The sequence below is a fragment of the Mycteria americana genome, chromosome 8 (assembly GCF_035582795.1).
Source record: "Mycteria americana isolate JAX WOST 10 ecotype Jacksonville Zoo and Gardens chromosome 8, USCA_MyAme_1.0, whole genome shotgun sequence".
Lineage (NCBI taxonomy): Eukaryota > Metazoa > Chordata > Aves > Ciconiiformes > Ciconiidae > Mycteria > Mycteria americana.
This window is the reverse complement of record NC_134372.1, coordinates 24,421,431-24,444,662: the sequence shown is the minus strand read 5'-3', so window position 1 is coordinate 24,444,662 and position 23,232 is coordinate 24,421,431.

Sequence of the window (23,232 nt, the reverse complement as noted above, 5' to 3'; positions counted from 1 at the left end):
GGGCGCAATCGCTGGACGTTTCGAATTTGGCAACCGGGCTCTGCGAGAGAGAAATACACAGTGTTGCCCCTGTAGCAACGAAAGAGTTTGTAGAAAGCGAATGTCTGTCTATCAGCGAATGCAGTTCCAAGAGACAGTGAAAACCAGCTACAGCTTTCCGTGCTGGCAGCTTTCCTGTGGGCGCAATCGCTGGACGTTTCGAATTTGGCAACCGGGCTCTGCGAGAGAGAAATACACAGTCTTGCCCCTTTACCAACAAAAGCTTTTGTAGAAAGAAAATGTCTGTCTATCAGCGAATGCAGTTCCAAGGGGCAGTGAAAACCAGCTACAGCTTTCCGTGCTGGCAGCTTTCCTGTGGGCGCAATCGCTGGACGTTTCGAATTTGGCAACCGGGCTCTGCGAGAGAGAAATACACAGTGTTGCCCCTGTAGCAACGAAAGAGTTTGTAGAAAGCGAATGTCTGTCTATCAGCGAATGCAGTTCCAAGGGGCAGTGAAAACCAGCTACAGCTTTCCGTGCTGGCAGCTTTCCTGTGGGCGCAATCGCTGGACGTTTCGAATTTGGCAACCGGGCTCTGCGAGAGAGAAATACACAGTGTTGCCCCTTACGAAGGAAAGGTTTTGCAGAAAGCGAATGTCTGTCTATCTGCGAATGCAGTTCCAAGGGGCAGTGAAAACCAGCTACAGCTTTCCGTGCTGGCAGCTTTCCTGTGGGCGCAATCGCTGGACGTTTCGATTTGGCAACCGGGCTCTGCGAGAGAGAAATACACAGTGTTGCCCCTTTACGAAGGCAAGGTTTTACAGAAAGCGAATGTCTATCTATCAGCGAATGCAGTTCCAAGGGGCAGTGAAAACCAGCTACAGCTTTCCGTGCTGGCAGCTTTCCTGTGGGCGCAATCGCTGGACGTTTCGAATTTGGCAACCGGGCTCTGCGAGAGAGAAATACACAGTGTTGCCCCTTTACCAACAAAAGCTTTTGTAGAAAGCGAATGTCTGTCTATCAGCGAATGCAGTTCCAAGGGGCAGTGAAAACCAGCTACAGCTTTCCGTGCTGGCAGCTTTCCTGTGGGCGCAATCGCTGGACGTTTCGAATTTGGCAACCGGGCTCTGCGAGAGAGAAATACACAGTGTTGCCCCTTTACCAACGAAAGCTTTTGTAGAAAGCGAATGTCTGTCTATCAGCGAATGCAGTTCCAAGGGGCAGTGAAAACCAGCTACAGCTTTCCGTGCTGGCAGCTTTCCTGTGGGCGCAATCGCTGGACGTTTCGAATTTGGCAACCGGGCTCTGCGAGAGAGAAATACACAGTGTTGCCCCTTTACGAAAGAAAGCTTTTGTAGAAAGCGAATGTCTGTCTATCAGCGAATGCAGTTCCAAGGGGCAGTGAAAACCAGCTACAGCTTTCCGTGCTGGCAGCTTTCCTGTGGGCGCAATCGCTGGACGTTTCGAATTTGGCAACCGGGCTCTGCGAGAGAGAAATACACAGTGTTGCCCCTTTACCAACGAAAGCGTTTGTAGAAAGCGAATGTCTGTCTATCAGCGAATGCAGTTCCAAGGGGCAGTGAAAACCAGCTACAGCTTTCCGTGCTGGCAGCTTTCCTGTGGGCGCAATCGCTGGACGTTTCGATTTGGCAACCGGGCTCTGCGAGAGAGAAATACACAGTGTTGCCCCTTACGAAGGCAAGTTTTACAGAAAGCGAATGTCTATCTATCAGCGAATGCAGTTCCAAGGCGCAGTGAAAACCAGCTACAGCTTTCCGTGCTGGCAGCTTTCCTGTGGGCGCAATCGCTGGACGTTTCGAATTTGGCAACCGGGCTCTGCGAGAGAGAAATACACAGTCTTACCCCTTTACCAACAAAAGCTTTTGTAGAAAGCGAATGTCTGTCTATCAGCGAATGCAGTTCCAAGGGGCAGTGAAAACCAGCTACAGCTTTCCGTGCTGGCAGCTTTCCTGTGGGCGCAATCGCTGGACGTTTCGAATTTGGCAACCGGGCTCTGCGAGAGAGAAATACACACTGTTGCCCGTTTACGAACGCAAGCTTTTGTAGAAAGCGAATGTCTCTCTATCAGCAAATGCAGTTCCAAGGGGCAGTGAAAACCAGCTACAGCTTTCCTTGCTGGCAGGTTTCCTGTGGGCGCAATCGCTGGACGTTTCGAATTTGGCAACCGGGCTCTGCGAGAGAGAAATACACAGTGTTGCCCCTGTAGCAACGAAAGAGTTTGTAGAAAGCGAATGTCTGTCTATCAGCGAATGCAGTTCCAAGGGGCAGTGAAAACCAGCTACAGCTTTCCGTGCTGGCAGCTTTCCTGTGGGCGCAATCGCTGGACGTTTCGAATTTGGCAACCGGGCTCTGCGAGAGAGAAATACACAGTGTTGCCCCTTTACCAACAAAAGCTTTTGTAGAAAGCGAATGTCTGTCTATCAGCGAATGCAGTTCCAAGGGGCAGTGAAAACCAGCTACAGCTTTCCGTGCTGGCAGCTTTCCTGTGGGCGCAATCGCTGGACGTTTCGAATTTGGCAACCGGGCTCTGCGAGAGAGAAATACACAATCTTGCCCCTTTACCAACAAAAGCTTTTGTAGAAAGAGAATGTCTGTCTATCAGCGAATGCAGTTCCAAGGGGCAGTGAAAACCAGCTACAGCTTTCCGTGCTGGCAGCTTTCCTGTGGGCGCAATCGCTGGACGTTTCGAATTTGGCAACCGGGCTCTGCGAGAGAGAAATACACAGTCTTGCCCCTTTACCAACAAAAGCTTTTGTAGAAAGCGAATGTCTGTCTATCAGCGAATGCAGTTCCAAGGGGCAGTGAAAACCAGCTACAGTTTTCCGTGCTGGCAGCTTTCCTGTGGGCGCAATCGCTGGACGTTTCGAATTAGGCAACCGGGCTCTGCGAGAGAGAAATACACAGTGTTGCCCCTTACGAAGGCAAGGTTTTACAGAAAGCGAATGTCTATCTATCAGTGAATGCAGTTCCAAGGGGCAGTGAAAACCAGCTACAGCTTTCTGTGCTGGCAGCTTTCCTGTGGGCGCAATCGCTGGACGTTTCGAATTTGGCAACCGGGCTCTGCGAGAGAGAAATACACAGTGTTGCCCCTGTAGCAACGAAAGAGTTTGTAGAAAGCGAATGTCTGTCTATCAGCGAATGCAGTTCCAAGGGGCAGTGAAAACCAGCTACAGCTTTCCGTGCTGGCAGCTTTCCTGTGGGCGCAATCGCTGGACGTTTCGAATTTGGCAACCGGGCTCTGCGAGAGAGAAATACACAGTCTTGCCCCTTTACCAACAAAAGCTTTTGTAGAAAGAAAATGTCTGTCTATCAGCGAATGCAGTTCCAAGGGGCAGTGAAAACCAGCTACAGCTTTCCGTGCTGGCAGCTTTCCTGTGGGCGCAATCGCTGGACGTTTCGAATTTGGCAACCGGGCTCTGCGAGAGAGAAATACACAGTGTTGCCCCTGTAGCAACGAAAGAGTTTGTAGAAAGCGAATGTCTGTCTATCAGCGAATGCAGTTCCAAGGGGCAGTGAAAACCAGCTACAGCTTTCCGTGCTGGCAGCTTTCCTGTGGGCGCAATCGCTGGACGTTTCGAATTTGGCAACCGGGCTCTGCGAGAGAGAAATACACAGTGTTGCCCCTTACGAAGGAAAGGTTTTGCAGAAAGCGAATGTCTGTCTATCTGCGAATGCAGTTCCAAGGGGCAGTGAAAACCAGCTACAGCTTTCCGTGCTGGCAGCTTTCCTGTGGGCGCAATCGCTGGACGTTTCGATTTGGCAACCGGGCTCTGCGAGAGAGAAATACACAGTGTTGCCCCTTTACGAAGGCAAGGTTTTACAGAAAGCGAATGTCTATCTATCAGCGAATGCAGTTCCAAGGGGCAGTGAAAACCAGCTACAGCTTTCCGTGCTGGCAGCTTTCCTGTGGGCGCAATCGCTGGACGTTTCGAATTTGGCAACCGGGCTCTGCGAGAGAGAAATACACAGTGTTGCCCCTTTACCAACAAAAGCTTTTGTAGAAAGCGAATGTCTGTCTATCAGCGAATGCAGTTCCAAGGGGCAGTGAAAACCAGCTACAGCTTTCCGTGCTGGCAGCTTTCCTGTGGGCGCAATCGCTGGACGTTTCGAATTTGGCAACCGGGCTCTGCGAGAGAGAAATACACAGTGTTGCCCCTTTACCAACGAAAGCTTTTGTAGAAAGCGAATGTCTGTCTATCAGCGAATGCAGTTCCAAGGGGCAGTGAAAACCAGCTACAGCTTTCCGTGCTGGCAGCTTTCCTGTGGGCGCAATCGCTGGACGTTTCGAATTTGGCAACCGGGCTCTGCGAGAGAGAAATACACAGTGTTGCCCCTTTACGAAAGAAAGCTTTTGTAGAAAGCGAATGTCTGTCTATCAGCGAATGCAGTTCCAAGGGGCAGTGAAAACCAGCTACAGCTTTCCGTGCTGGCAGCTTTCCTGTGGGCGCAATCGCTGGACGTTTCGAATTTGGCAACCGGGCTCTGCGAGAGAGAAATACACAGTGTTGCCCCTTTACCAACGAAAGCGTTTGTAGAAAGCGAATGTCTGTCTATCAGCGAATGCAGTTCCAAGGGGCAGTGAAAACCAGCTACAGCTTTCCGTGCTGGCAGCTTTCCTGTGGGCGCAATCGCTGGACGTTTCGATTTGGCAACCGGGCTCTGCGAGAGAGAAATACACAGTGTTGCCCCTTACGAAGGCAAGTTTTACAGAAAGCGAATGTCTATCTATCAGCGAATGCAGTTCCAAGGCGCAGTGAAAACCAGCTACAGCTTTCCGTGCTGGCAGCTTTCCTGTGGGCGCAATCGCTGGACGTTTCGAATTTGGCAACCGGGCTCTGCGAGAGAGAAATACACAGTCTTACCCCTTTACCAACAAAAGCTTTTGTAGAAAGCGAATGTCTGTCTATCAGCGAATGCAGTTCCAAGGGGCAGTGAAAACCAGCTACAGCTTTCCGTGCTGGCAGCTTTCCTGTGGGCGCAATCGCTGGACGTTTCGAATTTGGCAACCGGGCTCTGCGAGAGAGAAATACACACTGTTGCCCGTTTACGAACGCAAGCTTTTGTAGAAAGCGAATGTCTGTCTATCAGCAAATGCAGTTCCAAGGGGCAGTGAAAACCAGCTACAGCTTTCCTTGCTGGCAGGTTTCCTGTGGGCGCAATCGCTGGACGTTTCGAATTTGGCAACCGGGCTCTGCGAGAGAGAAATACACACTGTTGCCCCTTTACCATCGAAAGCTTTTGTAGAAAGCGAATGTCTGTCTATCAGCGAATGCAGTTCCAAGGGGCAGTGAAAACCAGCTACAGCTTTCCGTGCTGGCAGCTTTCCTGTGGGCGCAATCGCTGGACGTTTCGAATTTGGCAACCGGGCTCTGCGAGAGAGAAATACACAGTGTTGCCCCTTTACCAACAAAAGCTTTTGTAGAAAGCGAATGTCTGTCTATCAGCGAATGCAGTTCCAAGGGGCACTGAAAACCAGCTACAGCTTTCCGTGCTGGCAGCTTTCCTGTGGGCGCAATCGCTGGACGTTTCGAATTTGGCAACCGGGCTCTGCGAGAGAGAAATACACAGTGTTGCCCCTGTAGCAACGAAAGAGTTTGTAGAAAGCGAATGTCTGTCTATCAGCGAATGCAGTTCCAAGGGGCAGTGAAAACCAGCTACAGCTTTCCGTGCTGGCAGCTTTCCTGTGGGCGCAATCGCTGGACGTTTCGAATTTGGCAACCGGGCTCTGCGAGAGAGAAATACACAGTGTTGCCCCTTTACCAACAAAAGCTTTTGTAGAAAGCGAATGTCTGTCTATCAGCGAATGCAGTTCCAAGGGGCAGTGAAAACCAGCTACAGCTTTCCGTGCTGGCAGCTTTCCTGTGGGCGCAATCGCTGGACGTTTCGAATTTGGCAACCGGGCTCTGCGAGAGAGAAATACACAATCTTGCCCCTTTACCAACAAAAGCTTTTGTAGAAAGAGAATGTCTGTCTATCAGCGAATGCAGTTCCAAGGGGCAGTGAAAACCAGCTACAGCTTTCCGTGCTGGCAGCTTTCCTGTGGGCGCAATCGCTGGACGTTTCGAATTTGGCAACCGGGCTCTGCGAGAGAGAAATACACAGTCTTGCCCCTTTACCAACAAAAGCTTTTGTAGAAAGCGAATGTCTGTCTATCAGCGAATGCAGTTCCAAGGGGCAGTGAAAACCAGCTACAGTTTTCCGTGCTGGCAGCTTTCCTGTGGGCGCAATCGCTGGACGTTTCGAATTAGGCAACCGGGCTCTGCGAGAGAGAAATACACAGTGTTGCCCCTTACGAAGGCAAGGTTTTACAGAAAGCGAATGTCTATCTATCAGTGAATGCAGTTCCAAGGGGCAGTGAAAACCAGCTACAGCTTTCTGTGCTGGCAGCTTTCCTGTGGGCGCAATCGCTGGACGTTTCGAATTTGGCAACCGGGCTCTGCGAGAGAGAAATACACAGTGTTGCCCCTGTAGCAACGAAAGAGTTTGTAGAAAGCGAATGTCTGTCTATCAGCGAATGCAGTTCCAAGGGGCAGTGAAAACCAGCTACAGCTTTCCGTGCTGGCAGCTTTCCTGTGGGCGCAATCGCTGGACGTTTCGAATTTGGCAACCGGGCTCTGCGAGAGAGAAATACACAGTCTTGCCCCTTTACCAACAAAAGCTTTTGTAGAAAGAAAATGTCTGTCTATCAGCGAATGCAGTTCCAAGGGGCAGTGAAAACCAGCTACAGCTTTCCGTGCTGGCAGCTTTCCTGTGGGCGCAATCGCTGGACGTTTCGAATTTGGCAACCGGGCTCTGCGAGAGAGAAATACACAGTGTTGCCCCTGTAGCAACGAAAGAGTTTGTAGAAAGCGAATGTCTGTCTATCAGCGAATGCAGTTCCAAGGGGCAGTGAAAACCAGCTACAGCTTTCCGTGCTGGCAGCTTTCCTGTGGGCGCAATCGCTGGACGTTTCGAATTTGGCAACCGGGCTCTGCGAGAGAGAAATACACAGTGTTGCCCCTTACGAAGGAAAGGTTTTGCAGAAAGCGAATGTCTGTCTATCTGCGAATGCAGTTCCAAGGGGCAGTGAAAACCAGCTACAGCTTTCCGTGCTGGCAGCTTTCCTGTGGGCGCAATCGCTGGACGTTTCGATTTGGCAACCGGGCTCTGCGAGAGAGAAATACACAGTGTTGCCCCTTTACGAAGGCAAGGTTTTACAGAAAGCGAATGTCTATCTATCAGCGCATGCAGTTCCAAGGGGCAGTGAAAACCAGCTACAGCTTTCCGTGCTGGCAGCTTTCCTGTGGGCGCAATCGCTGGACGTTTCGAATTTGGCAACCGGGCTCTGCGAGAGAGAAATACACAGTCTTGCCCCTTTACCAACAAAAGCTTTTGTAGAAAGCGAATGTCTGTCTATCAGCGAATGCAGTTCCAAGGGGCAGTGAAAACCAGCTACAGCTTTCCGTGCTGGCAGCTTTCCTGTGGGCGCAATCGCTGGACGTTTCGAATTTGGCAACCGGGCTCTGCGAGAGAGAAATACACAGTGTTGCCCCTGTAGCAACGAAAGAGTTTGTAGAAAGCGAATGTCTGTCTATCAGCGAATGCAGTTCCAAGGGGCAGTGAAAACCAGCTACAGCTTTCCGTGCTGGCAGCTTTCCTGTGGGCGCAATCGCTGGACGTTTCGAATTTGGCAACCGGGCTCTGCGAGAGAGAAATACACAGTGTTGCCCCTTTACCAACAAAAGCTTTTGTAGAAAGCGAATGTCTGTCTATCAGCGAATGCAGTTCCAAGGGGCAGTGAAAACCAGCTACAGCTTTCCGTGCTGGCAGCTTTCCTGTGGGCGCAATCGCTGGACGTTTCGAATTTGGCAACCGGGCTCTGCGAGAGAGAAATACACAATCTTGCCCCTTTATCAACGAAAGCTTTTGTAGAAAGAGAATGTCTGTCTATCAGCGAATGCAGTTCCAAGGGGCAGTGAAAACCAGCTACAGCTTTCCGTGCTGGCAGCTTTCCTGTGGGCGCAATCGCTGGACGTTTCGAATTTGGCAACCGGGCTCTGCGAGAGAGAAATACACAGTCTTGCCCCTTTACCAACAAAAGCTTTTGTAGAAAGCGAATGTCTGTCTATCAGCGAATGCAGTTCCAAGGGGCAGTGAAAACCAGCTACAGTTTTCCGTGCTGGCAGCTTTCCTGTGGGCGCAATCGCTGGACGTTTCGAATTAGGCAACCGGGCTCTGCGAGAGAGAAATACACAGTGTTGCCCCTTACGAAGGCAAGGTTTTACAGAAAGCGAATGTCTATCTATCAGTGAATGCAGTTCCAAGGGGCAGTGAAAACCAGCTACAGCTTTCTGTGCTGGCAGCTTTCCTGTGGGCGCAATCGCTGGACGTTTCGAATTTGGCAACCGGGCTCTGCGAGAGAGAAATACACAGTGTTGCCCCTGTAGCAACGAAAGAGTTTGTAGAAAGCGAATGTCTGTCTATCAGCGAATGCAGTTCCAAGGGGCAGTGAAAACCAGCTACAGCTTTCCGTGCTGGCAGCTTTCCTGTGGGCGCAATCGCTGGACGTTTCGAATTTGGCAACCGGGCTCTGCGAGAGAGAAATACACAGTCTTGCCCCTTTACCAACAAAAGCTTTTGTAGAAAGAAAATGTCTGTCTATCAGCGAATGCAGTTCCAAGGGGCAGTGAAAACCAGCTACAGCTTTCCGTGCTGGCAGCTTTCCTGTGGGCGCAATCGCTGGACGTTTCGAATTTGGCAACCGGGCTCTGCGAGAGAGAAATACACAGTGTTGCCCCTGTAGCAACGAAAGAGTTTGTAGAAAGCGAATGTCTGTCTATCAGCGAATGCAGTTCCAAGGGGCAGTGAAAACCAGCTACAGCTTTCCGTGCTGGCAGCTTTCCTGTGGGCGCAATCGCTGGACGTTTCGAATTTGGCAACCGGGCTCTGCGAGAGAGAAATACACAGTGTTGCCCCTTACGAAGGAAAGGTTTTGCAGAAAGCGAATGTCTGTCTATCTGCGAATGCAGTTCCAAGGGGCAGTGAAAACCAGCTACAGCTTTCCGTGCTGGCAGCTTTCCTGTGGGCGCAATCGCTGGACGTTTCGATTTGGCAACCGGGCTCTGCGAGAGAGAAATACACAGTGTTGCCCCTTTACGAAGGCAAGGTTTTACAGAAAGCGAATGTCTATCTATCAGCGAATGCAGTTCCAAGGGGCAGTGAAAACCAGCTACAGCTTTCCGTGCTGGCAGCTTTCCTGTGGGCGCAATCGCTGGACGTTTCGAATTTGGCAACCGGGCTCTGCGAGAGAGAAATACACAGTGTTGCCCCTTTACCAACAAAAGCTTTTGTAGAAAGCGAATGTCTGTCTATCAGCGAATGCAGTTCCAAGGGGCAGTGAAAACCAGCTACAGCTTTCCGTGCTGGCAGCTTTCCTGTGGGCGCAATCGCTGGACGTTTCGAATTTGGCAACCGGGCTCTGCGAGAGAGAAATACACAGTCTTGCCCCTTTACCAACAAAAGCTTTTGTAGAAAGCGAATGTCTGTCTATCAGCGAATGCAGTTCCAAGGGGCAGTGAAAACCAGCTACAGCTTTCCGTGCTGGCAGCTTTCCTGTGGGCGCAATCGCTGGACGTTTCGAATTTGGCAACCGGGCTCTGCGAGAGAGAAATACACAGTGTTGCCCCTTTACGAAAGAAAGCTTTTGTAGAAAGCGAATGTCTGTCTATCAGCGAATGCAGTTCCAAGGGGCAGTGAAAACCAGCTACAGCTTTCCGTGCTGGCAGCTTTCCTGTGGGCGCAATCGCTGGACGTTTCGAATTTGGCAACCGGGCTCTGCGAGAGAGAAATACACAGTGTTGCCCCTTTACCAACGAAAGCGTTTGTAGAAAGCGAATGTCTGTCTATCAGCGAATGCAGTTCCAAGGGGCAGTGAAAACCAGCTACAGCTTTCCGTGCTGGCAGCTTTCCTGTGGGCGCAATCGCTGGACGTTTCGATTTGGCAACCGGGCTCTGCGAGAGAGAAATACACAGTGTTGCCCCTTACGAAGGCAAGTTTTACAGAAAGCGAATGTCTATCTATCAGCGAATGCAGTTCCAAGGCGCAGTGAAAACCAGCTACAGCTTTCCGTGCTGGCAGCTTTCCTGTGGGCGCAATCGCTGGACGTTTCGAATTTGGCAACCGGGCTCTGCGAGAGAGAAATACACAGTCTTACCCCTTTACCAACAAAAGCTTTTGTAGAAAGCGAATGTCTGTCTATCAGCGAATGCAGTTCCAAGGGGCAGTGAAAACCAGCTACAGCTTTCCGTGCTGGCAGCTTTCCTGTGGGCGCAATCGCTGGACGTTTCGAATTTGGCAACCGGGCTCTGCGAGAGAGAAATACACACTGTTGCCCGTTTACGAACGCAAGCTTTTGTAGAAAGCGAATGTCTGTCTATCAGCAAATGCAGTTCCAAGGGGCAGTGAAAACCAGCTACAGCTTTCCTTGCTGGCAGGTTTCCTGTGGGCGCAATCGCTGGACGTTTCGAATTTGGCAACCGGGCTCTGCGAGAGAGAAATACACACTGTTGCCCCTTTACCATCGAAAGCTTTTGTAGAAAGCGAATGTCTGTCTATCAGCGAATGCAGTTCCAAGGGGCAGTGAAAACCAGCTACAGCTTTCCGTGCTGGCAGCTTTCCTGTGGGCGCAATCGCTGGACGTTTCGAATTAGGCAACCGGGCTCTGCGAGAGAGAAATACACAGTGTTGCCCCTGTAGCAACGAAAGAGTTTGTAGAAAGCGAATGTCTGTCTATCAGCGAATGCAGTTCCAAGGGGCAGTGAAAACCAGCTACAGCTTTCCGTGCTGGCAGCTTTCCTGTGGGCGCAATCGCTGGACGTTTCGAATTTGGCAACCGGGCTCTGCGAGAGAGAAATACACAGTGTTGCCCCTTTACCAACAAAAGCTTTTGTAGAAAGCGAATGTCTGTCTATCAGCGAATGCAGTTCCAAGGGGCAGTGAAAACCAGCTACAGCTTTCCGTGCTGGCAGCTTTCCTGTGGGCGCAATCGCTGGACGTTTCGAATTTGGCAACCGGGCTCTGCGAGAGAGAAATACACAATCTTGCCCCTTTACCAACAAAAGCTTTTGTAGAAAGAGAATGTCTGTCTATCAGCGAATGCAGTTCCAAGGGGCAGTGAAAACCAGCTACAGCTTTCCGTGCTGGCAGATTTCCTGTGGGCGCAATCGCTGGACGTTTCGAATTTGGCAACCGGGCTCTGCGAGAGAGAAATACACAGTCTTGCCCCTTTACCAACAAAAGCTTTTGTAGAAAGCGAATGTCTGTCTATCAGCGAATGCAGTTCCAAGGGGCAGTGAAAACCAGCTACAGTTTTCCGTGCTGGCAGCTTTCCTGTGGGCGCAATCGCTGGACGTTTCGAATTAGGCAACCGGGCTCTGCGAGAGAGAAATACACAGTGTTGCCCCTTACGAAGGCAAGGTTTTACAGAAAGCGAATGTCTATCTATCAGTGAATGCAGTTCCAAGGGGCAGTGAAAACCAGCTACAGCTTTCTGTGCTGGCAGCTTTCCTGTGGGCGCAATCGCTGGACGTTTCGAATTTGGCAACCGGGCTCTGCGAGAGAGAAATACACAGTGTTGCCCCTGTAGCAACGAAAGAGTTTGTAGAAAGCGAATGTCTGTCTATCAGCGAATGCAGTTCCAAGGGGCAGTGAAAACCAGCTACAGCTTTCCGTGCTGGCAGCTTTCCTGTGGGCGCAATCGCTGGACGTTTCGAATTTGGCAACCGGGCTCTGCGAGAGAGAAATACACAGTCTTGCCCCTTTACCAACAAAAGCTTTTGTAGAAAGAAAATGTCTGTCTATCAGCGAATGCAGTTCCAAGGGGCAGTGAAAACCAGCTACAGCTTTCCGTGCTGGCAGCTTTCCTGTGGGCGCAATCGCTGGACGTTTCGAATTTGGCAACCGGGCTCTGCGAGAGAGAAATACACAGTGTTGCCCCTGTAGCAACGAAAGAGTTTGTAGAAAGCGAATGTCTGTCTATCAGCGAATGCAGTTCCAAGGGGCAGTGAAAACCAGCTACAGCTTTCCGTGCTGGCAGCTTTCCTGTGGGCGCAATCGCTGGACGTTTCGAATTTGGCAACCGGGCTCTGCGAGAGAGAAATACACAGTGTTGCCCCTTACGAAGGAAAGGTTTTGCAGAAAGCGAATGTCTGTCTATCTGCGAATGCAGTTCCAAGGGGCAGTGAAAACCAGCTACAGCTTTCCGTGCTGGCAGCTTTCCTGTGGGCGCAATCGCTGGACGTTTCGATTTGGCAACCGGGCTCTGCGAGAGAGAAATACACAGTGTTGCCCCTTTACGAAGGCAAGGTTTTACAGAAAGCGAATGTCTATCTATCAGCGAATGCAGTTCCAAGGGGCAGTGAAAACCAGCTACAGCTTTCCGTGCTGGCAGCTTTCCTGTGGGCGCAATCGCTGGACGTTTCGAATTTGGCAACCGGGCTCTGCGAGAGAGAAATACACAGTGTTGCCCCTTTACCAACAAAAGCTTTTGTAGAAAGCGAATGTCTGTCTATCAGCGAATGCAGTTCCAAGGGGCAGTGAAAACCAGCTACAGCTTTCCGTGCTGGCAGCTTTCCTGTGGGCGCAATCGCTGGACGTTTCGAATTTGGCAACCGGGCTCTGCGAGAGAGAAATACACAGTGTTGCCCCTTTACCAACGAAAGCTTTTGTAGAAAGCGAATGTCTGTCTATCAGCGAATGCAGTTCCAAGGGGCAGTGAAAACCAGCTACAGCTTTCCGTGCTGGCAGCTTTCCTGTGGGCGCAATCGCTGGACGTTTCGAATTTGGCAACCGGGCTCTGCGAGAGAGAAATACACAGTGTTGCCCCTTTACGAAAGAAAGCTTTTGTAGAAAGCGAATGTCTGTCTATCAGCGAATGCAGTTCCAAGGGGCAGTGAAAACCAGCTACAGCTTTCCGTGCTGGCAGCTTTCCTGTGGGCGCAATCGCTGGACGTTTCGAATTTGGCAACCGGGCTCTGCGAGAGAGAAATACACAGTGTTGCCCCTTTACCAACGAAAGCGTTTGTAGAAAGCGAATGTCTGTCTATCAGCGAATGCAGTTCCAAGGGGCAGTGAAAACCAGCTACAGCTTTCCGTGCTGGCAGCTTTCCTGTGGGCGCAATCGCTGGACGTTTCGATTTGGCAACCGGGCTCTGCGAGAGAGAAATACACAGTGTTGCCCCTTACGAAGGCAAGTTTTACAGAAAGCGAATGTCTATCTATCAGCGAATGCAGTTCCAAGGCGCAGTGAAAACCAGCTACAGCTTTCCGTGCTGGCAGCTTTCCTGTGGGCGCAATCGCTGGACGTTTCGAATTTGGCAACCGGGCTCTGCGAGAGAGAAATACACAGTCTTACCCCTTTACCAACAAAAGCTTTTGTAGAAAGCGAATGTCTGTCTATCAGCGAATGCAGTTCCAAGGGGCAGTGAAAACCAGCTACAGCTTTCCGTGCTGGCAGCTTTCCTGTGGGCGCAATCGCTGGACGTTTCGAATTTGGCAACCGGGCTCTGCGAGAGAGAAATACACACTGTTGCCCGTTTACGAACGCAAGCTTTTGTAGAAAGCGAATGTCTCTCTATCAGCAAATGCAGTTCCAAGGGGCAGTGAAAACCAGCTACAGCTTTCCTTGCTGGCAGGTTTCCTGTGGGCGCAATCGCTGGACGTTTCGAATTTGGCAACCGGGCTCTGCGAGAGAGAAATACACACTGTTGCCCCTTTACCATCGAAAGCTTTTGTAGAAAGCGAATGTCTGTCTATCAGCGAATGCAGTTCCAAGGGGCAGTGAAAACCAGCTACAGCTTTCCGTGCTGGCAGGTTTCCTGTGGGCGCAATCGCTGGACGTTTCGAATTTGGCAACCGGGCTCTGCGAGAGAGAAATACACAGTCTTGCCCCTTTACCAACAAAAGCTTTTGTAGAAAGCGAATGTCTGTCTATCAGCGAATGCAGTTCCAAGGGGCAGTGAAAACCAGCTACAGCTTTCCGTGCTGGCAGCTTTCCTGTGGGCGCAATCGCTGGACGTTTCGAATTTGGCAACCGGGCTCTGCGAGAGAGAAATACAAAGTGTTGCCCCTTTACCAACGAAAGCTTTTGTAGAAAGCGAATGTCTGTCTATCAGCGAATGCAGTTCCAAGGGGCAGTGAAAACCAGCTACAGTTTTCCGTGCTGGCAACTTTCCTGTGGGCGCAATCGCTGGATGTTTCGAATTTGGCAACCGGGCTCTGCGAGAGAGAAATACACAGTGTTGCCCCTTACGAAGGCAAGGTTTTACAGAAAGCGAATGTCTATCTATCAGTGAATGCAGTTCCAAGGGGCAGTGAAAACCAGCTACAGCTTTCCGTGCTGGCAGCTTTCCTGTGGGCGCAATCGCTGGACGTTTCGAATTTGGCAACCGGGCTCTGCGAGAGAGAAATACAAAGTGTTGCCCCTTTACCAACGAAAGCTTTTGTAGAAAGCGAATGTCTGTCTATCAGCGAATGCAGTTCCAAGGGGCAGTGAAAACCAGCTACAGCTTTCCGTGCTGGCAGCTTTCCTGTGGGCGCAATCGCTGGACGTTTCGAATTTGGCAACCGGGCTCTGCGAGAGAGAAATACACAGTCTTGCCCCTTTACCAACAAAAGCTTTTGTAGAAAGCGAATGTCTGTCTATCAGCGAATGCAGTTCCAAGGGGCAGTGAAAACCAGCTACAGCTTTCCGTGCTGGCAGCTTTCCTGTGGGCGCAATCGCTGGACGTTTCGAATTTGGCAACCGGGCTCTGCGAGAGAGAAATACACAGTGTTGCCCCTTTACCAACAAAAGCTTTTGTAGAAAGCGAATGTCTGTCTATCAGCGAATGCAGTTCCAAGGGGCAGTGAAAACCAGCTACAGCTTTCCGTGCTGGCAGCTTTCCTGTGGGCGCAATCGCTGGACGTTTCGAATTTGGCAACCGGGCTCTGCGAGAGAGAAATACACAGTGTTGCCCCTTTACCAACGAAAGCTTTTGTAGAAAGCGAATGTCTGTCTATCAGCGAATGCAGTTCCAAGGGGCAGTGAAAACCAGCTACAGCTTTCCGTGCTGGCAGCTTTCCTGTGGGCGCAATCGCTGGACGTTTCGAATTTGGCAACCGGGCTCTGCGAGAGAGAAATACACAGTGTTGCCCCTTTACGAAAGAAAGCTTTTGTAGAAAGCGAATGTCTGTCTATCAGCGAATGCAGTTCCAAGGGGCAGTGAAAACCAGCTACAGCTTTCCGTGCTGGCAGCTTTCCTGTGGGCGCAATCGCTGGACGTTTCGAATTTGGCAACCGGGCTCTGCGAGAGAGAAATACACACTGTTGCCCCTTTACCATCGAAAGCTTTTGTAGAAAGCGAATGTCTGTCTATCAGCGAATGCAGTTCCAAGGGGCAGTGAAAACCAGCTACAGCTTTCCGTGCTGGCAGCTTTCCTGTGGGCGCAATCGCTGGACGTTTTGAAATTGGCAACCGGGCTCTGCGAGAGAGAAATACACACTGTTGCCCCTTTATCAACAAAAGCTTTTGTAGAAAGCGAATGTCTGTCTATCAGCGAATGCAGTTCCAAGGGGCAGTGAAAACCAGCTACAGCTTTCCGTGCTGGCAGCTTTCCTGTGGGCGCAATCGCTGGACGTTTCGAATTTGGCAACCGGGCTCTGCGAGAGAGAAATACACAGTGTTGCCCCTTTACCAACAAAAGCTTTTGTAGAAAGCGAATGTCTGTCTATCAGCGAATGCAGTTCCAAGGGGCAGTGAAAACCAGCTACAGCTTTCCGTGCTGGCAGCTTTCCTGTGGGCGCAATCGCTGGACGTTTCGAATTTGGCAACCGGGCTCTGCGAGAGAGAAATACAAAGTTTTGCCCCTTTACCAACGAAAGCTTTTGTAGAAAGCGAATGTCTGTCTATCAGCGAATGCAGTTCCAAGGGGCAGTGAAAACCAGCTACAGCTTTCCGTGCTGGCAGCTTTCCTGTGGGCGCAATCGCTGGACGTTTCGAATTTGGCAACCGGGCTCTGCGAGAGAAAATACACAGTCTTGCCCCTTTACCAACAAAAGCTTTTGTAGAAAGCGAATGTCTGTCTATCAGCGAATGCAGTTCCAAGGGGCAGTGAAAACCAGCTACAGCTTTCCGTGCTGGCAGCTTTCCTGTGGGCGCAATCGCTGGACGTTTCGAATTTGGCAACCGGGCTCTGCGAGAGAGAAATACACAGTGTTGCCCCTTTACCAACAAAAGCTTTTGTAGAAAGCGAATGTCTGTCTATCAGCGAATGCAGTTCCAAGGGGCAGTGAAAACCAGCTACAGCTTTCCGTGCTGGCAGCTTTCCTGTGGGCGCAATCGCTGGACGTTTCGAATTTGGCAACCGGGCTCTGCGAGAGAGAAATACACAGTGTTGCCCCTTACGAAGGAAAGGTTTTGCAGAAAGCGAATGTCTGTCTATCTGCGAATGCAGTTCCAAGGGGCAGTGAAAACCAGCTACAGCTTTCCGTGCTGGCAGCTTTCCTGTGGGCGCAATCGCTGGACGTTTCGATTTGGCAACCGGGCTCTGCGAGAGAGAAATACACAGTGTTGCCCCTTTACGAAGGCAAGGTTTTACAGAAAGCGAATGTCTATCTATCAGCGAATGCAGTTCCAAGGGGCAGTGAAAACCAGCTACAGCTTTCCGTGCTGGCAGCTTTCCTGTGGGCGCAATCGCTGGACGTTTCGAATTTGGCAACCGGGCTCTGCGAGAGAGAAATACACAGTGTTGCCCCTTTACCAACAAAAGCTTTTGTAGAAAGCGAATGTCTGTCTATCAGCGAATGCAGTTCCAAGGGGCAGTGAAAACCAGCTACAGCTTTCCGTGCTGGCAGCTTTCCTGTGGGCGCAATCGCTGGACGTTTCGAATTTGGCAACCGGGCTCTGCGAGAGAGAAATACACAGTGTTGCCCCTTTACCAACGAAAGCTTTTGTAGAAAGCGAATGTCTGTCTATCAGCGAATGCAGTTCCAAGGGGCAGTGAAAACCAGCTACAGCTTTCCGTGCTGGCAGCTTTCCTGTGGGCGCAATCGCTGGACGTTTCGAATTTGGCAACCGGGCTCTGCGAGAGAGAAATACACAGTGTTGCCCCTTTACGAAAGAAAGCTTTTGTAGAAAGCGAATGTCTGTCTATCAGCGAATGCAGTTCCAAGGGGCAGTGAAAACCAGCTACAGCTTTCCGTGCTGGCAGCTTTCCTGTGGGCGCAATCGCTGGACGTTTCGAATTTGGCAACCGGGCTCTGCGAGAGAGAAATACACAGTGTTGCCCCTTTACCAACGAAAGCGTTTGTAGAAAGCGAATGTCTGTCTATCAGCGAATGCAGTTCCAAGGGGCAGTGAAAACCAGCTACAGCTTTCCGTGCTGGCAGCTTTCCTGTGGGCGCAATCGCTGGACGTTTCGATTTGGCAACCGGGCTCTGCGAGAGAGAAATACACAGTGTTGCCCCTTACGAAGGCAAGTTTTACAGAAAGCGAATGTCTATCTATCAGCGAATGCAGTTCCAAGGCGCAGTGAAAACCAGCTACAGCTTTCCGTGCTGGCAGCTTTCCTGTGGGCGCAATCGCTGGACGTTTCGAATTTGGCAACCGGGCTCTGCGAGAGAGAAATACACAGTCTTACCCCTTTACCAACAAAAGCTTTTGTAGAAAGCGAATGTCTGTCTATCAGCGAATGCAGTTCCAAGGGGCAGTGAAAACCAGCTACAGCTTTCCGTGCTGGCAGCTTTCCTGTGGGCGCAATCGCTGGACGTTTCGAATTTGGCAACCGGGCTCTGCGAGAGAGAAATACACACTGTTGCCCGTTTACGAACGCAAGCTTTTGTAGAAAGCGAATGTCTGTCTATCAGCAAATGCAGTTCCAAGGGGCAGTGAAAACCAGCTACAGCTTTCCTTGCTGGCAGGTTTCCTGTGGGCGCAATCGCTGGACGTTTCGAATTTGGCAACCGGGCTCTGCGAGAGAGAAATACACACTGTTGCCCCTTTACCATCGAAAGCTTTTGTAGAAAGCGAATGTCTGTCTATCAGCGAATGCAGTTCCAAGGGGCAGTGAAAACCAGCTACAGCTTTCCGTGCTGGCAGCTTTCCTGTGGGCGCAATCGCTGGACGTTTCGAATTTGGCAACCGGGCTCTGCGAGAGAGAAATACACAGTGTTGCCCCTTTACCAACAAAAGCTTTTGTAGAAAGCGAATGTCTGTCTATCAGCGAATGCAGTTCCAAGGGGCAGTGAAAACCAGCTACAGCTTTCCGTGCTGGCAGCTTTCCTGTGGGCGCAATCGCTGGACGTTTCGAATTTGGCAACCGGGCTCTGCGAGAGAGAAATACACAGTGTTGCCCCTGTAGCAACGAAAGAGTTTGTAGAAAGCGAATGTCTGTCTATCAGCGAATGCAGTTCCAAGGGGCAGTGAAAACCAGCTACAGCTTTCCGTGCTGGCAGCTTTCCTGTGGGCGCAATCGCTGGACGTTTCGAATTTGGCAACCGGGCTCTGCGAGAGAGAAATACACAGTGTTGCCCCTTTACCAACAAAAGCTTTTGTAGAAAGCGAATGTCTGTCTATCAGCGAATGCAGTTCCAAGGGGCAGTGAAAACCAGCTACAGCTTTCCGTGCTGGCAGCTTTCCTGTGGGCGCAATCGCTGGACGTTTCGAATTTGGCAACCGGGCTCTGCGAGAGAGAAATACACAATCTTGCCCCTTTACCAACAAAAGCTTTTGTAGAAAGAGAATGTCTGTCTATCAGCGAATGCAGTTCCAAGGGGCAGTGAAAACCAGCTACAGCTTTCCGTGCTGGCAGCTTTCCTGTGGGCGCAATCGCTGGACGTTTCGAATTTGGCAACCGGGCTCTGCGAGAGAGAAATACACAGTCTTGCCCCTTTACCAACAAAAGCTTTTGTAGAAAGCGAATGTCTGTCTATCAGCGAATGCAGTTCCAAGGGGCAGTGAAAACCAGCTACAGTTTTCCGTGCTGGCAGCTTTCCTGTGGGCGCAATCGCTGGACGTTTCGAATTAGGCAACCGGGCTCTGCGAGAGAGAAATACACAGTGTTGCCCCTTACGAAGGCAAGGTTTTACAGAAAGCGAATGTCTATCTATCAGTGAATGCAGTTCCAAGGGGCAGTGAAAACCAGCTACAGCTTTCTGTGCTGGCAGCTTTCCTGTGGGCGCAATCGCTGGACGTTTCGAATTTGGCAACCGGGCTCTGCGAGAGAGAAATACACAGTGTTGCCCCTGTAGCAACGAAAGAGTTTGTAGAAAGCGAATGTCTGTCTATCAGCGAATGCAGTTCCAAGGGGCAGTGAAAACCAGCTACAGCTTTCCGTGCTGGCAGCTTTCCTGTGGGCGCAATCGCTGGACGTTTCGAATTTGGCAACCGGGCTCTGCGAGAGAGAAATACACAGTCTTGCCCCTTTACCAACAAAAGCTTTTGTAGAAAGAAAATGTCTGTCTATCAGCGAATGCAGTTCCAAGGGGCAGTGAAAACCAGCTACAGCTTTCCGTGCTGGCAGCTTTCCTGTGGGCGCAATCGCTGGACGTTTCGAATTTGGCAACCGGGCTCTGCGAGAGAGAAATACACAGTGTTGCCCCTTTACCAACAAAAGCTTTTGTAGAAAACGAATGTCTGTCTATCAGCGAATGCAGTTCCAAGAGACAGTGAAAACCAGCTACAGCTTTCCGTGCTGGCAGCTTTCCTGTGGGCGCAATCGCTGGACCTTTCGAATTTGGCAACCGGGCTCTGCGAGAGAGAAATACACAGTGTTGCCCCTGTAGCAACGAAAGCGTTTCTAGAAAGCGAATGTCTGTCTATCAGCGAATGCAGTTCCAAGGGGCAGTGAAAACCAGCTACAGCTTTCCGTGCTGGCAGCTTTCCTGTGGGCGCAATCGCTGGACGTTTCGAATTTGGCAACCGGGCTCTGCCAGAGAGAAATACACAGTGTTGCCCCTTTACCAACGAAAGCTTTTGTAGAAAGCGAATGTCTGTCTATCAGCGAATGCAGTTCCAAGGGGCAGTGAAAACCAGCTACAGCTTTCCGTGCTGGCAGCTTTCCTGTGGGCGCAATCGCTGGACGTTTCGAATTTGGCAACCGGGCTCTGCGAGAGAGAAATACACACTGTTGCCCCTTTACCAACGAAAGCTTTTGTAGAAAGCGAATGTCTGTCTATCAGCGAATGCAGTTCCAAGGGGCAGTGAAAACCAGCTACAGCTTTCCGTGCTGGCAGCTTTCCTGTGGGCGCAATCGCTGGACGTTTCGAATTTGGCAACCGGGCTCTGCGAGAGAGAAATACACAGACTTGCCCCTTTACCAACGAAAGCTTTTGTAGAAAGCGAATGTCTGTCTATCAGCGAATGCAGTTCCAAGGGGCAGTGAAAACCAGCTACAGCTTTCCGTGCTGGCAGCTTTCCTGTGGGCGCAATCGCTGGACGTTTCGAATTTGGCAACTGAGCCCTGCGAGAGAGAAATACACAGTGTTGCCCGTTTACGAAGGCAAGGTTTTGCAGAAAGCGAATGTCTGTCTATCAGCGAATGCAGTTCCAAGGGGCAGTGAAAACCAGCTACAGCTTTCCGTGCTGGCAGCTTTCCTGTGGGCGCAATCGCTGGACGTTTCGAATTTGGCAACCGGGCTCTGCGAGAGAGAAATACACAGTGTTGTCCCTTTACGAACGAAAGCTTTTGTAGAAAACGAATGTCTGTCTATCAGCGAATGCAGTTCCAAGAGACAGTGAAAACCAGCTACAGCTTTCCGTGCTGGCAGCTTTCCTGTGGGCGCAATCGCTGGACGTTTCGAATTTGGCAACCGGGCTCTGCGAGAGAGAAATACACAGTGTTGCCCCTGTAGCAACGAAAGCGTTTGTAGAAAGCGAATGTCTGTCTATCAGCGAATGCAGTTCCAAGGGGCAGTGAAAACCAGCTACAGCTTTCCGTGCTGGCAGCTTTCCTGTGGGCGCAATCGCTGGACGTTTCGAATTTGGCAACCGGGCTCTGCGAGAGAGAAATACACAGACTTGCCCCTTTACCAACGAAAGCTTTTGTAGAAAACGAATGTCTGGCTATCAGCGAATGCAGTTCCAAGGGGCAGTGAAAACCAGCTACAGCTTTCCGTGCTGGCAGCTTTCCTGTGGGCGCAATCGCTGGACGTTTCGAATTTGGCAACCGGGCTCTGCGAGAGAGAAATACACAGTGTTGCCCCTTTAGGAACGAAAGCTTTTGTAGAAAGCGAATGTCTGTCTATCAGCGAATGCAGTTCCAAGGGGCAGTGAAAACCAGCTACAGCTTTCCGTGCTGGCAGCTTTCCTGTGGGCGCAATCGCTGGACGTTTCGAATTTGGCAACCGGGCTCTGCGAGAGAGAAATACACAGTGTTGCCCCTTTACCAACGAAAGCTTTTGTAGAAAGCGAATGTCTGTCTATCAGCGAATGCAGTTCCAAGGGGCAGTGAAAACCAGCTACAGCTTTCCGTGCTGGCAGCTTTCCTGTGGGCGCAATCGCTGGACGTTTCGAATTTGGCAACCGGGCTCTGCGAGAGAGAAATACACAGTGTTGTCCCTTTACGAACGAAAGCTTTTGTAGAAAACGAATGTCTGTCTATCAGCGAATGCAGTTCCAAGGGGCAGTGAAAACCAGCTACAGCTTTCCGTGCTGGCAGCTTTCCTGTGGGCGCAATCGCTGGACGTTTCGAATTTGGCAACCGGGCTCTGCGAGAGAGAAATACACAGTGTTGCCCCTTTACGAACTAAAGCTTTTGTAGAAAACGAATGTCTGTCTATCAGCGAATGCAGTTCCAAGAGACAGTGAAAACCAGCTACAGCTTTCCGTGCTGGCAGCTTTCCTGTGGGCGCAATCGCTGGACGTTTCGAATTTGGCAACCGGGCTCTGCGAGAGAGAAATACACAGTGTTGCCCCTGTAGCAACGAAAGCGTTTGTAGAAAGCGAATGTCTGTCTATCAGCGAATGCAGTTCCAAGGGGCAGTGAAAACCAGCTACAGCTTTCCGTGCTGGCAGCTTTCCTGTGGGCGCAATCGCTGGACGTTTCGAATTTGGCAACCGGGCTCTGCGAGAGAGAAATACACAGTGTTGCCCCTTACGAAGGCAAGGTTTTACAGAAAGCGAATGTCTGTCTATCTGCGAATGCAGTTCCAAGGGGCAGTGAAAACCAGCTACAGCTTTCCGTGCTGGCAGCTTTCCTGTGGGCGCAATCGCTGGACGTTTCGAATTTGGCAACCGGGCTCTGCGAGAGAGAAATACACAGACTTGCCCCTTTACCAACGAAAGCTTTTGTAGAAAGCGAATGTCTGTCTATCAGCGAATGCAGTTCCAAGGGGCAGTGAAAACCAGCTACAGCTTTCCGTGCTGGCAGCTTTCCTGTGGGCGCAATCGCTGGACGTTTCGAATTTGGCAACCGGGCTCTGCGAGAGAGAAATACACAGTGTTGCCCCTTTACCAACGAAAGCTTTTGTAGAAAACGAATGTCTGTCTATCAGCGAATGCAGTTCCAAGGGGCAGTGAAAACCAGCTATAGCTTTCCGTGCTGGCAGCTTTCCTGTGGGCGCAATCGCTGGACGTTTCGAATTTGGCAACCGGGCTCTGCGAGAGAGAAATACACAGTGTTGCCCCTTTACCAACAAAAGCTTTTGTAGAAAACGAATGTCTGTCTATCAGCGAATGCAGTTCCAAGGGGCAGTGAAAACCAGCTACAGCTTTCCGTGCTGGCAGCTTTCCTGTGGGCGCAATCGCTGGACCTTTCGAATTTGGCAACCGGGCTCTGCGAGAGAGAAATACACAGTGTTGCCCCTGTAGCAACGAAAGCGTTTCTAGAAAGCGAATGTCTGTCTATCAGCGAATGCAGTTCCAAGGGGCAGTGAAAACCAGCTACAGCTTTCCGTGCTGGCAGCTTTCCTGTGGGCGCAATCGCTGGACGTTTCGAATTTGGCAACCGGGCTCTGCGAGAGAGAAATACACAGTGTTGCCCCTTTACCAACGAAAGCTTTTGTAGAAAGCGAATGTCTGTCTATCAGCGAATGCAGTTCCAAGGGGCAGTGAAAACCAGCTACAGCTTTCCGTGCTGGCAGCTTTCCTGTGGGCGCAATCGCTGGACGTTTCGAATTTGGCAACCGGGCTCTGCGAGAGAGAAATACACAGTGTTGCCCCTTTACGAACGAAAGCTTTTGTAGAAAACGAATGTCTGTCTATCAGCGAATGCAGTTC